Below are 12,519 nucleotides of genomic sequence, written 5' to 3'. Positions count from 1 at the left end.
ATCCCTCAGGTCTGCCTGCTCTCCTGCTGAAGGGGAAAGCTCATGTTGGCAATGGCCAAGAATTCCTCCAAAGATTGAAATTGCAGCTAGACCAGGAAAGTGATCTGGCCGTAGGCGGTGAGTGGAAGACATGGGAGAGAACCTTAGTTTCCTCTCTCTCCAGATTCCAAGATCTTTTCAATACCTGTTACTTCTCTTAGATGGAGACAGAAAACGGGGGTCAGATCCCTGAGTTGCCATTACCTCCCAATAACCTAGAACATGTCATTTAAATTCTGCCAGCCTCAATTTCCCCATCTGCAGATTGGTATGCTCAGCCAGCCTCGTGTGTGCATGTGTGTATTTCTTAGAAGATCATGTGAGGGCTGATATAATGCTTATAAAAACACCAAAGCATCTTCTCTAAGGCAAGGTTTAGGAGTCCATATAAATCAGGCATTTTAAAATTTGACCTCTTATAAACATGCATCCCTGTCCTTAAAAGATGCTTAACCTGGAATTCCCATTGTGGCTCGGTGGGTTAAGAACCCAACATGTGGGAGTTCCTATCATGGCGCAGCAGAAATGAATCCGACTAGGAGCCATGGGGTTGAGGGTTCGATCCCTGGCTTCCTTCAGTGGGTTAAGAATCTGGCGTTGCCGTGAGCTCTGGTGAAGTTCGCAGATGTGGCTCGGATCCTGCGTTGCTGTGGCTGTGGTGTGAGCTGGCAGCTGTGGCTCCGATTTGACTGCCAGCCTGGGAACTTCCATGTGCCAGTAAAAAATGGGTGCAACTGTAAAAAGCAAAAAAAAAAAAAAAAAAAAAAAGGATCCAACATAGTGTCTATGAGGATGTGGGTCCGATCCCTGGCCTTGCTCAGTGGGTTGAGGATTCAGCATTGCGGCAAGCTGCGGCGTAGGCCACAGATGCAGCTCAGATCCGGCATTGCTGTGGCTGTGGCATAGGCTAGCAGCTGCAATTCCAATTCAGCCTCTAGCCTGGCAACTTCCTTATGGTTCAGGTGCGGCTGTAAAAAGTAAAAGAAAAAAAAAAAAAGATGCTTAACCTGAAGCATCCTCCGTCTGCTTGCCTTGTCTAATGGGCCATCTCCCTAGCTCCTGGACATCTGGTGCCTGCAGCTGATCTATCAGCTGCTCACTGGTCCCCAGGGCAGAGAGATCTGCCCTCTACCCCGATCCAGGCCACCATGAAATATTTAAGCAGCCCTGACAACAGATAACTTATTTTGACTGGATTCTGCTAGGATCGTGGGTTGGATTACAGATGAGAGGTTTGACCAACTAAGAGAAGTCGGAGGTCTGGAGCAGGGCAGCCTGCAATGTGGGGAATGAACACTAAAAAAACAAATCGCAACTTGGGAAGCCACTTTTTAAACGAATGCAAACTTTGCAAGCTCCAACTTGCTGCAGGCTCCTAAGGAAGTGGCCGAAGCCTAAGAACCAATTCCAGAGAGTAGAGGGTTGCAATCCTTAGAGTCATAAAGATCTGGGTTCAAATCCAGCCTGACCACGTTCTAGCTCCATTCCTCTGGAGTTACTGACTGGTACTGAGACCCGGTTTCTCTATTCAGTTAGGGAAAATAAGGCTCACCTCTCAAGGTCTCCATGAGGTCTAAATGTGATGAGATTATTCAGAGGTGCCTGGTTGTGCCTAGTTTACACAAGTTTCCCCCTCGCATCCAATCTGGGGCATCTTATCTAGGTCACTTTAGGAGACAGCCAGGCATTATCTGACAGATATAGAGTCACAGGGCACTGGAAATAAATTCACTCCATCCAGACGCTTAGAACATACCCTACACTCCTAGAATTTCTTTATCATTGACTTCATTCCCCCAAAGGGATCTGAGATAGTTTACTACAAAGGGTGTTCAGATACACCACTGTTGATAAAATAAGAGTAGGAACAATAACAGCTAATGTTTACAGAGCGCTTCCTATATACCAGGTGCTGAGCTAAGTGCCTTACTCACGTTAATGTTTTTCCAAAGATGAAAAAAAACAAAAACAAAAGCATAAACAATACTCTGGCAAGCAGGTGAAAATAGTTTTGCTGAGCATTGCTGGCCCATTTCTGGCTTTAATGGCAGCGCAACCCCAAGTTCTGGGTCATGGTTATAAAATACATTGTTTCGATGGCAGAAAAAAATAAGGGGATTTGGGCTAGGGAGCTTTAGAGTCATAATAACAAAAATAATTTTTCCTCCAGGAGTCCCCGCAGTAAAAGTGTTTCTGTAGCTGGGAGTTCACAGCTGCCGTAAAACCTAAATGTCAGCAACTCCCGTGGTGTTGGATCACGTGCTACCCCGCTTACAGCCAGCAGCCCTGACATCGGGGCCAAGCATCTCAGGTATTTTTTTATCCTCTTCATCGTCTTCTCCAGCCAGTGTTATGACGAAGTCTCTGTAAGCAAATGTTAGAACTTCAAAGCCATTCACCTCTCACCCTTGCGGTTCCCTCAGGGGCCCCCGAAAAGCCAATTGTATACCATTAAATTATCTATCAGGTTATGGCCATTTTGCACAATGGATACTCGCACTGCAGGAGAGAAGCCTGTGGTGAGGACTCAAGGTCCCTCGGAGCTCCCTGGCAGCCCATTCCCAAAGGGAAACTCGGTGAAGTCAGAGGGAGCTTTTCTTCCCTAAAGAAGGAAGCATACACTCTAGGGTTGGTGCTCTGGCTTGGCTCCTTTGAAGTGGGTGCCTTCCAATAGGCTTTGGGCTGATTGTTTGCTTTTTACCCTTCTGGCTGTGGCTTCTATGACATGAACACGGGATCTGCCTGCTCCACTTGGTGCAGAATGCCTGGAGGATTTGACAGCCCCTGGGCTCCCCTCCCATCACCCCCAGAATGTACCAGGCTCTGTCTACATGCACAGATTCCACACACACTGGTGCAAGGAATCTTGACCAGTCTCCCGTGAGGTAGACCGTACAGTCCCCCTTTGACAGATGAAGAAGAGGAGGCTCAAAGAGATCAGGGGAGCTGTCCAATCACACAGACTGCAAGTGGCGGAGCCTGGGCCAGACACCAGGTCTCCTGACTTTACTATAGCTTCAGAGAGGCACAAAGACGGGCTTAATCACACACAGGGAGCGGGTCCCAGAGCTGGGACTCAAACTCAGAGCTCTAGACTCCGAGATCAGCACTCGCCCCACAACACTACCCAACCTCCTAGTTTCCATGCATTTGTGTAATAAATATTTGCTGCCCACCTGCCAGGCATCAGGAGCTACTGGAGGTCCTGAGGATGCAGCTGTGAGCAAGACAGACAGGATCTGTGTTTCTTGGGCTCACCTTCCAGTGGAGGAGAGAGACACTAAATAAGGAAGCTGCTTCATGGACTTGCAGAATAGACTTGTGGTTGCCGAGGGGGAGGGAGCAGGGTGGTCGGGGAGCTTGGAGTTAATAGATACACACTATTGCCTTTGGAATGGATGAGGAAGGAGATCCTTCTGTGTAGCACCGGGAACTATGTCTGGTCACTTATGATGGAGCATGATAATGTGCGAAAATAGAATGTGTACATGTATGTGTAACTGGGTCACCATGCTGTACAGTAGGGAAAAAATCGTATTGGGGAAATAACTATTAAAAAATAATAATAAATAAGGAAGCTGATAAGTTGACACAGGCATGGTGGCGGGAGTCTCACAGAGGAGATATGCAGGGGCAGTGGAGGGAGGAAGGGGTGAAAGGGGTCATTGCCGTAGGCTGGAGGTCAGGGAGGGCTTCTCTGAGGAGGTGACGTTATCTGAGAACTGCATGACAAGTAGGAGGCAGACAGGGAAGAGAGAACAGGACAGGGGAGGACCTGGAGGTGTGAAGGCACTGTGACAGGCATTGATACAAGGGTGGTGTAGCTGGAAGGTCGTGAATGAAGACGAGAAGGGCTGGGGGTGAAGCCAGAGGCCTTGAGGACGCATGGAGGGGAGGGGCTGAATAGTTTCCTCTGAGCAACACAGAGACACTGAAGCTTTTAGGCATGGAAGTGACACGACCAGATGATTTGCATTTTAGAAAAATCACTCTTAGCCTCTGCTACTGTGTGTGTGCCCCGGGCAGGGGTGGGGGAAGTGGGGGCTGAGGGTGTTGGGGCGGGGGATCAAGGAAGCCAGTGAGATGCTGCTGTGGGGGCCCCAGCATGTCTGGACTAGGGTGATGGTAACAAAAATGGAAGAAGGGGGCAGATTTGGGTCACGCCTAAAAACAAAATTATCAGGACCCACGGATGGCTTGAAAGTGAGCCGCAAGGGAGGGGGAGGTGTTCAGAATGACTTCCAGGCTCTGGGCTCAAGCACGCCAGGTGCAGAGTAGACCTTCTATTTTGGGGCTGTTAGAACAGGACTGCGAGGGCGGGGCTGGTGGAAGATCAAGTGCCCTGCTGGGAGGCTTGAGTCTCAAGTCCCACCCGCAGCAGGAGTCCTTCCAGCAGCAGCAACCAGACCCCACCGCCCACGGAGCAAGCAGATAACAGTCCCCACTGTGCCTGGAGCCTTCTGGGAGCCTCAGCCAGCCTGGCCCTACTGCAGCCAGGGCACTGCACTCTCTAGATTGGGTTCCTGGAAAAACTGTTCAATTATTGATAAGGCGCCCTCCTGACATCACTGAAAGATGACGAGGCTCTCTCCTCGCTTAAGTAGTGCCTTTCTGCCCTGCAGAACCTGGTCCTTCAGCCCCACAGCTGGATTATGGGGGAAGCAGGGGCGGGGGCAGTGAAACAGTTGAAATGCAGCCATAAGAAAAGCACTCAGCACGTTATAATAATAATGACAATACTGTAATAACTGACATTTTCTGAACACTGGCTATGTGCCAGGCAGGGTTCCCAGGAGCCCCATGCTTCTTAAGGACTCTAAGAAGGAAGTGCTCTCGTTACTCCCATTTTACAGGTAAAAAAAACTGAGGCAAACGGAGGTTAAGTAAGGTCACCCGGCTTGCAAAGGGCAAAGCCAGGTTTAGACCCCAACAGTCTGGCTCCAGAGTCTCTGGAAACCTCTGTTGCTCTGAACTATCTCCATGTGCCAACCCAAGTGGGGAGCTGGAACTCATATCAGAGGGGGCTACTCTGTCTTTCTTCATTTAAAATGAATCCATTAGGTAGAACAATGTGGAAAACTTTTAACTAAGCTTCCATTTGGGGCTTATATTCACTACTTTGCCTCATTTGATTTACTAGCCCCCTATGAAATTGGGAATCTTGTAGTGCCTTTTAAAAAAAAAAATTGTTTTGGCCACACCCACAGTATGAAAGTCCCCAGGCCAGGGATGGAATCCGAGCCACAGGTGCAATCTATGCCGGATTCTTAACCCTCCGTGCCACAGTGGGAACTCCTTGTCAAGCCTGTTTTACAGAAGAGAAACTGAGGTTGTGAGACGTAAGAGGTTTTATCACGGGCTAGACAGCTAGGAAAGGACAGACCTGGAATTTGACCCTTGGTCATTTAAGTCCAAGGGCAGAGACCTCTAACTTCACTGCATGGCTACATATATGTATATTCTATCTATAAATAGCTCGAATTCCTTGAAAAGAATCTTCTTGTTTGGATTCAGAGCTATGAAGCACATCCAGTGGAGTGGACCTTCTGAGTGTGTCCATCCCCACAGAGGAAGCTCAGTGAAACTCCAGCTCGAATTCCTGTTGCTTCCATGTTTTCCTTTCTCTGATCTTGAGGGTGTGCCTATCTTTTCATGGCCTCAGAAGAAAGGAAGCTAAACCCTAGACCCATTTCTCTAACCTTCCATCAACTTTACTGCTTCCAAATGTTCTATTGTGGAGTTCCTGTTGTGGTGCAGTGGAAATGAATCCGACTAGGAACCATGAGGTTTCAGGTTCAATCCCTGGCCTTGCTCAGTGGGTTAAGGATCCAGCGTTGCCATGAGCTGTGGTGTAGGTCGCAGACGTGGCTCAGATCTGGCGTTGCTGTGGCTTTGCTGTAGGCTGGCAGCTGTAGCTCCAATTTGACCCCTAGCTTGGGAACCTCTAAATGCTGTGGGTGTGGCCCCCAAAAGCAAATAAATAAATATTCTACTGTTTCTCTTTATTTTGCTGTCTTCAACTGTTTTCAGTATCCCTCCTCTTCTTCTCTTGCCTCTTTCCTTTGTTGTTCAACCAATGACCTTTACAGAGGACGTGCCCAGCAGCTGCAGCTTCGGTATTGCAAAAAGATCACCCATAGTGGGGCCCCATAGCCCTGCTAAACTCCCAAACCTGCCCTTGACTAAGTCTGTGGCGTTGGGCAAGTTCTTTCCCCGCTCCCAGCCTCAATATCCTCATCTGTAAAATGGGTTCATCATACAATCCATTCCACATGGGTTGCCACAAACAGAAAAGCTGGTCGCGGCTGTGAAAGGATCTGACTTGGAACGAGGTGTGCAACCAGTGCTCAGTGAATGTTGATGGACCCTGAGACTTTGGGAGAGAGAGGAGATAGAAGGAGCAGGGGCAGGGGCTGCCCTTGAAGAGCACTCTGCCTAGAAGGAGAGATAGGGCAGAAATCAACAGGGCAGACTGTGAGAAGGGTGCAGGAAAAGGCACTTAAAGGCATTGTCATGGAAATGCCTTAGGTTCTATAGAACAGCCTAGAAACACATTCCTCCCTCTCTCTCTCTCTTTCTCTCTCTCTGAGGGGTCAGGCAGATGTTTTTCTAGGGCAGATTCAAATCTGCCCTGAATCCTCAGTAAAATAGGGCAGAAGGTAATGAGCAGGAATCACGGCAGTACTACCTGTAATTGAGGCCAGCAGGTTTAGAAGCAGCAGAAAGCTCCATTGGGCTGATCTCATCCACGGGCAAGAGCCAGAGATTCAGATCTGCCCTAAGTCCCCACTCTGCCACTTCCTACCTGTGTGACTTTGGACACGCATCCCTCGACCCGAAAAACCTCAGGCCCATCACCTATAAAATATAGCGAACAGTAATTTTTTTTTTTTTTCTATAATCAGGACTGCTTTGAGGATTGAGAGAACTATGTGCAAGTTCAGGGCATATGGAATAGGCATCACAAGGACCAGCTTTTTAACTTTTGTTCTGTTTTTTTTTTTTTTTTTTTTTTTGGTGAGTGGGGGTGTTTTGGGGGCTCTTCTGAGACAGGTGCCTTTAACTGTCCATTTCGAATTTTGTGAGCTCCCTTCGCAGAACAACTAAAGGGTAGGCGCTTGACAATTTCATGTTTCCAGTACTCAGAGGAAACTGTCAGAAATTGGTGTGCTTTGAATCAATGGGATCAGGCCAATTATGAGAGAGCCAGGCTCCTGCATCCAATTTAGAGTTGCTTTCGGAGGCATCGTCTGTCCAGCCCAGTCTCATGGTCCTATTACAAGGGGGTGGGGGTGGGGCTGGGGGTTGGGAAGGATATCCATGGGTGCTTTAGTTGGTAGCAGCCCTCAAACTGGGATGAGTACCCTGAACAGGCCAGCACCATCAGTGATGTTCAGAGCTTCACAAAGCACATACACACAGAGAGGCTCCGCTGAGCTCATTCATGCAGTCAGCTCATGCATATGCATGAGTTACTGTTCAATGACCAATCAAGGGACACCTTCTGAGCAGGAAAGGAAAGAGCATTAAGCCAGGGAAGTAGAACTCTGCTCAAATCCAGGTGCTGCCTCTTTCATCTCCCTGAGCCTCAGTTTCCTCACTTGTAAATAAATAAATAAATAAATAAATAAATAAATAAAAAAGCAGGGATAATAACTGGGGCTGTCGGGACTTTTAAATTAGAGAACTGATAGGAAAATGACCTGCTGCAGCACTTAGAAAGTGGTAGGGGCTTAATAAATGCCAGTTAAATTGGAGTCTGCTGAGGACTCCAGGGACATAAAGATTTAACGAATTTTGGGGGGAATCCCATAGTATGTCAGTCTCATGTCAGGTACTGGGCATACGGAGATGAATAAAACATGCCATTGTGGGGTCTGTATTTTAAACAGTAGGACACACGCATACAAACATCAGGAGAGACAGCACAGAAGTGAAATTTATGCCAGGTTTGAAGGACATGAGTGGGTTTATAGTCAGAGACTATAAGCTTACAAAGTCCTCTGTGACTGTTTCTGGCTTTTAAGAGCATAAAGCCACAGAGAAAAAATGGGATTCAATAGTCAACTTAATTTGAGTTGCTTAAGAGACTCCATCCAAAGTGTGGAGCGACTGAAGCTGATGTCAGGTGCCCAGTTTGGCCCTCCTGAGTCTAGCCGTGTACCAGCCACCCAAAGCCACAATCCCAGGACCAGGCCACCATCACTAAGATCCTAAACTTCTCTTTGCTTCTGAATCTCCAGTTCTAGGGGGGCGACCGCCTCTCTGTGGTTCCAGCTGAGAACCAGTGTTCCAGAAATCTTCCCTGCGCCTATCCAGACCCTCACTCCATCCCCCTTGACCCTTCTCTGTGTCCAGGGAGGCTGATCTTGGATGGAATCAATGAAGCCCCTTACCCTCTAGTTCCTGGTTGGGCTCAAACAATGGGGATGCTGAACAGGAGGCAGGAAAGGGAGAGGAAAGTGAGGCTTATTCCCCTGTCTCCACCTCGCTGAGCTTTGTGGGTTGGCTGAGCCCCTCTAGCAAAGGCCACAGCTCCTTTGGCAGCTGGAAATCTCCCCCTCAGTACTCTGTCTCAGGGTTCAGTTCACCACTTTGTCCTCTCTGCCTTCAGGCCTGGGGAGGTGACAGCATTCAGCTACCAGCCTGGGGGAACTGCGCTATCTTTGTAGTTCCCCCCACACCTTTGTAAATAGCTCCTTTATTAACCTCTCCTCCAATTGCCTAATTTGAGCATGCCATCTGTTTCCTGCCAGCCCCTGACTGACACCTCCAGGTTCTCAGCCTGGAGATCGCCTTGCTCTGCGCATATATTTTTCTGGACCAGTGGAAAAGAAGGCTGGAAACTTGGCCATGACGAAGTTGCCCTTCCGAATCTTTGCACATCCTGTTTGCTCTTTGGTTTGGCCCAGCCACAGTCACTTTTCTTCCCAGCTCTAAGGAAAAGTGGTTTTCAAGCCCAATCTGAGACTGGGAACCTCAAACATGCATGTGGACAGAATTCACCATGAACCACGCATGATGGTTCTCAGAATTAATGTGCAATTACTATGCCAAGCCCTCAGAAGAACACCTGGTATACAGTAGGCACTCTTAACTTTATTTGGTCATATCACTGGCTTGACTTTATTCCCTAACGATTCACAGATTCACACAGATATTGTCTCAAACATCCATTCTGGCACCTTGTCGTTTTACTGCGTCTGCAACTGTACAGCAATATAATTCGCATTTTTTAACTCCTATGATAGAGGGTGGGATTGACCAGAGTGGCTAGACAAGCTTACTCTGCACCCTCCCTGCCTTATTCATTTGCCAGTTTTGACCTTGAACCAGTTACTTAAGGCTTCTGTTTACAGCAATCTCCTCATGTGTACATTGTATACAGTAACGGTAGCTACTTCTTAAACTTGTGAGGATTAAATGAGTTAGCTGTGTAAAGCACTTATACATGCTTATTATGATTACGCACTTATTTCATCCTCACCACCACCCCAGAGGGCTGTGTGGGCACAGAATTCTGCAGATCTGTCTGATTCCAAAGCCTGGTTCTAGCACACTGTTTCTATGGCCATGGGGATTAGGCTGGGGACACAGTTTGAAAAGGGGTGTAACAAATTATTAATAATGGCTGCCGTGTGTTGGGTTATCACCATGCTTGCCAGGGACTGTGCCAAGCACCTTTCATACATTATCCCAATTTCAACATCCAATGATGCAACATGGAAACCATTCTTTTTTTTTTTTTGGTCTTTTGTCTTTTGTCTTTTCAGGGCCACGCCCGCAGCATATGGAGGTTCCCAAGCTAGGGGTCTAATCGGAGCTGTAGCCACCGGCCTACACCATAGCCACAGCAACGCGAGATCGAGCCACGTCTGCGACCTACGCCACAGCTCATGGCAACACCGGATCCCTAACCCACTGATTGAGGCCTGCAACCTCATGGTTTCTAGTTGGACTTGTTTCTGCTGTGCAACAATGGGAACTTCCGGAAACCATTCTTAACCTCATTTTACATGAGGAAACTGGGGCGCTAAGGGTTAAGTTACACACATAGGGTCATGCGTATTAAGTGGCTCCGGCAGGGTGGAATCCTATTCTTCCCTGACTCAGATATTCACGTTCTTAAACATCAGGAACTGACAGTACCATGCTTCTCAACAGACAAAACTCAGGGATTCTACAGAAGCCTGTCTGGGGGGGACTCTGCATTATGAACTCCATCCCAATAAAAACCAAGCTGGCATCCTCTGTTGCAGCAATAAGATGCGTAGCTTAGCACTGAGGCTGGCAAATGCAGTGTCTGATGTAATCTATTCCATTACTGAATGTGCAGTAGCTTGTGTTAAAAAAAAAAAAAAAGGAAAGCAAAGAATGAGGAGAAAGGCTGTAGAAATGGTAGGAAAACAGGAGGCCCAGAACCCAGCCAATTGAGAAGCGGCAGCTGGCACTATCAAAGTTGATCACGGTGGCCATGGAACAGGGGCCGGGGAGGAGCCTCACTGTCGAGGCATCACCATCCCTGCCTGTGGAACCATGAGGGATGAGGGCACTTTGACAAGGCCCAGTTCAGCCGGGCTCCCACAGCCAAGCCCAGCTGTACAGAGCAGTGTCACTGCCTCAGTGGAGACCATCTGGGGGACAAGAGCCCCAGTATACAGTCCATCCTCTGTGTGTGCTGTCATCATCCAGCTCTGCCTCCGCTGGCCGCTGGCACCAAGGCAAGGAGAGACTAACTCCTTACTCCTTTAAAGGCCTTCATGCAAGGAGAGATGGACAGAAAGCAGCAAGAAAATACGATCTGGCTTCATTCAACATAAAAGGGGGTGGGATAAAGGAAAATGTGTGTCAAATTCAGCATGAAAGATACTGGGGACAAGGCTGATGGGGTAGGGGCCCTCTGAAGAGAGGAAGCCAATAAGACCTAGCAGCAGTGACGCCATCATGGAGGGCCAAAGTCTTGCTAGAACCACCTCCATAGTAGGTTGAAATCTTCTGGCTGGGCCAGCTTTAAGAATCCTGAAGTCGGAGTTCCCGTCGTGGCTCAGTGGTTAACGAATCCGACTAGGAACCATGAGGTTGTGGGTTCGATCCCTGGCCTTGCTCAGTGGGTTAGGGATCCAGCGTTGCCGTGAGCTGTGGTATGGGTTGCAGATGTGGCTCGGATCCCATGTTGCTGTTGCTGTGGTGTAGGCTGGTGGCTACAGCTCCGATTCAACCCCTAGCCTGGGAGCTTCCATATGCTGTGGGAGCTGCCCAAAAAATGGCAAAAAGACAAAAAAAAAAAAAAAAGAATCCTGAAGTCTGTAAACCACCTATAATGGAAAAAATAAAAATCATTAAAAACAAAAAGAACCCTGAAGCCCTGAACTCCACACCTAACTCTGTGTCTTGGCCTGGCTTCCAGACACCAAGGCTCTACTGAGGAAGAAGTCAGCTGACCCAGGATAAACCAATCAGAATCTCCCTAGAAGACACCCTCACACACAAGGGCAAGTTTTGTTTAGTTTCTTTCTTCCTTCCTTTTTTCTTTTTTACTATTTTGTGCACTCCTAAATCCCAAGTGCCTAAGATAATGCCAGGCATGTAGTAGGTGCTCATTTTATATTGAACTTTATCTTTCTCTGCATTTGGAATCAAGACTAGGCAACTGGTCTCTGCAAGACTGGCGCTGAGAGACCCCTAACCCGGAAGCTAAGGCAGCCAGGATCTGCCCCAAGGATTGAGGACTGAACTGGGGGGAAAGGAGGAGGAGTAAGAAGCAGAAAGGAGACGGGTGGAGGCAGAGAGAGGCAAAACAGGTCTCCAGAATACACCCCTGTGTCCTTATGAAAATATTCCACCCTCCTTTCTCCTTGAGCTTGCTTGAGTGGGTCTTGATATTTAAAACCAAGTCAATCTAACCAAAACAGCATGTCTCCTTGAAGTCCTTCCCCAGAGGGAACGGTGCAAATTCCTGTGAACTCTTGAAGTATTTTTAGCAGCATATGCTTGGATAACTTTAGTCCTTGTCTGATCTGTGCACTGAGGGAGGTAGGAAGGTGGGATGGCACTCTGGAGCCTGACTGCCTGGCTCCCAATCCTTGCTCCTGCCCATCCATCCTGCCACCTGGGTCAGGTGAGCTAACTTTTCCGAAACCTCAGTTTCTTCCTCTGCAAAATGGAGGTGATAATGGCCACTACCTCCCTGTGTTATTTTGAAAATATAAAGTGCTTTGCACGGTACTTAGCACATGGTTAGCACTAAATAAGTAAAAATAATGTATCCAATACACTGAACAAGCAGGAGTCTTATAAAAGCAATTTGATTTTTGTCTCCTGTTTCACTTTAAACCTGTGCATGGTCCGCAATCTCTTCCTCCCCGAAGAATGAGATTCTGAGCAGCCCCAGAAGTTTTCTGATCAGTGTTAGGTAGTAAAAGCTCCTGGGGTCGCTTTAAGTCAGAGACCGCTGCCTCAGTTCATCACTTATTTCTGCTC

The 12,519-nt window shown here is 48.0% G+C and overlaps 1 long non-coding RNA gene across 40 annotated transcripts in view; it reads left to right on the top strand.

Moving 5' to 3' along the window:
- The window catches only part of LOC102164818 (uncharacterized), a 481,497-nt gene that overhangs the window by 461,194 nt on the left and 7,784 nt on the right, over positions 1-12,519 (top strand). For 30 of the 40 annotated variants that reach the window (XR_014831575.1, XR_014831564.1, XR_014831562.1 and 27 more), the window contains 2 exons: positions 10-117; positions 2,210-2,350. This is a non-coding gene — a long non-coding RNA (uncharacterized LOC102164818). Of the gene's footprint in view, positions 1-9; positions 118-2,209; positions 2,351-3,222; positions 3,613-8,795; positions 9,123-11,446; positions 11,584-12,519 lie in introns of those variants that run through there. The other 10 variants (XR_014831581.1, XR_002339640.2, XR_014831547.1 and 7 more) reach the window with 6 other exon arrangements.

Source organism: Sus scrofa, chromosome 16, assembly GCF_054392235.1.
Source record: "Sus scrofa isolate SSC_HxYL_T2T_F1_AM1 chromosome 16, Sscrofa_HxYL_maternal_Yorkshire_Landrace_v2.0, whole genome shotgun sequence".
Classification (NCBI taxonomy): domain Eukaryota; kingdom Metazoa; phylum Chordata; class Mammalia; order Artiodactyla; family Suidae; genus Sus; species Sus scrofa.
This window is presented reverse-complemented; position numbering and strand designations above follow the sequence as displayed.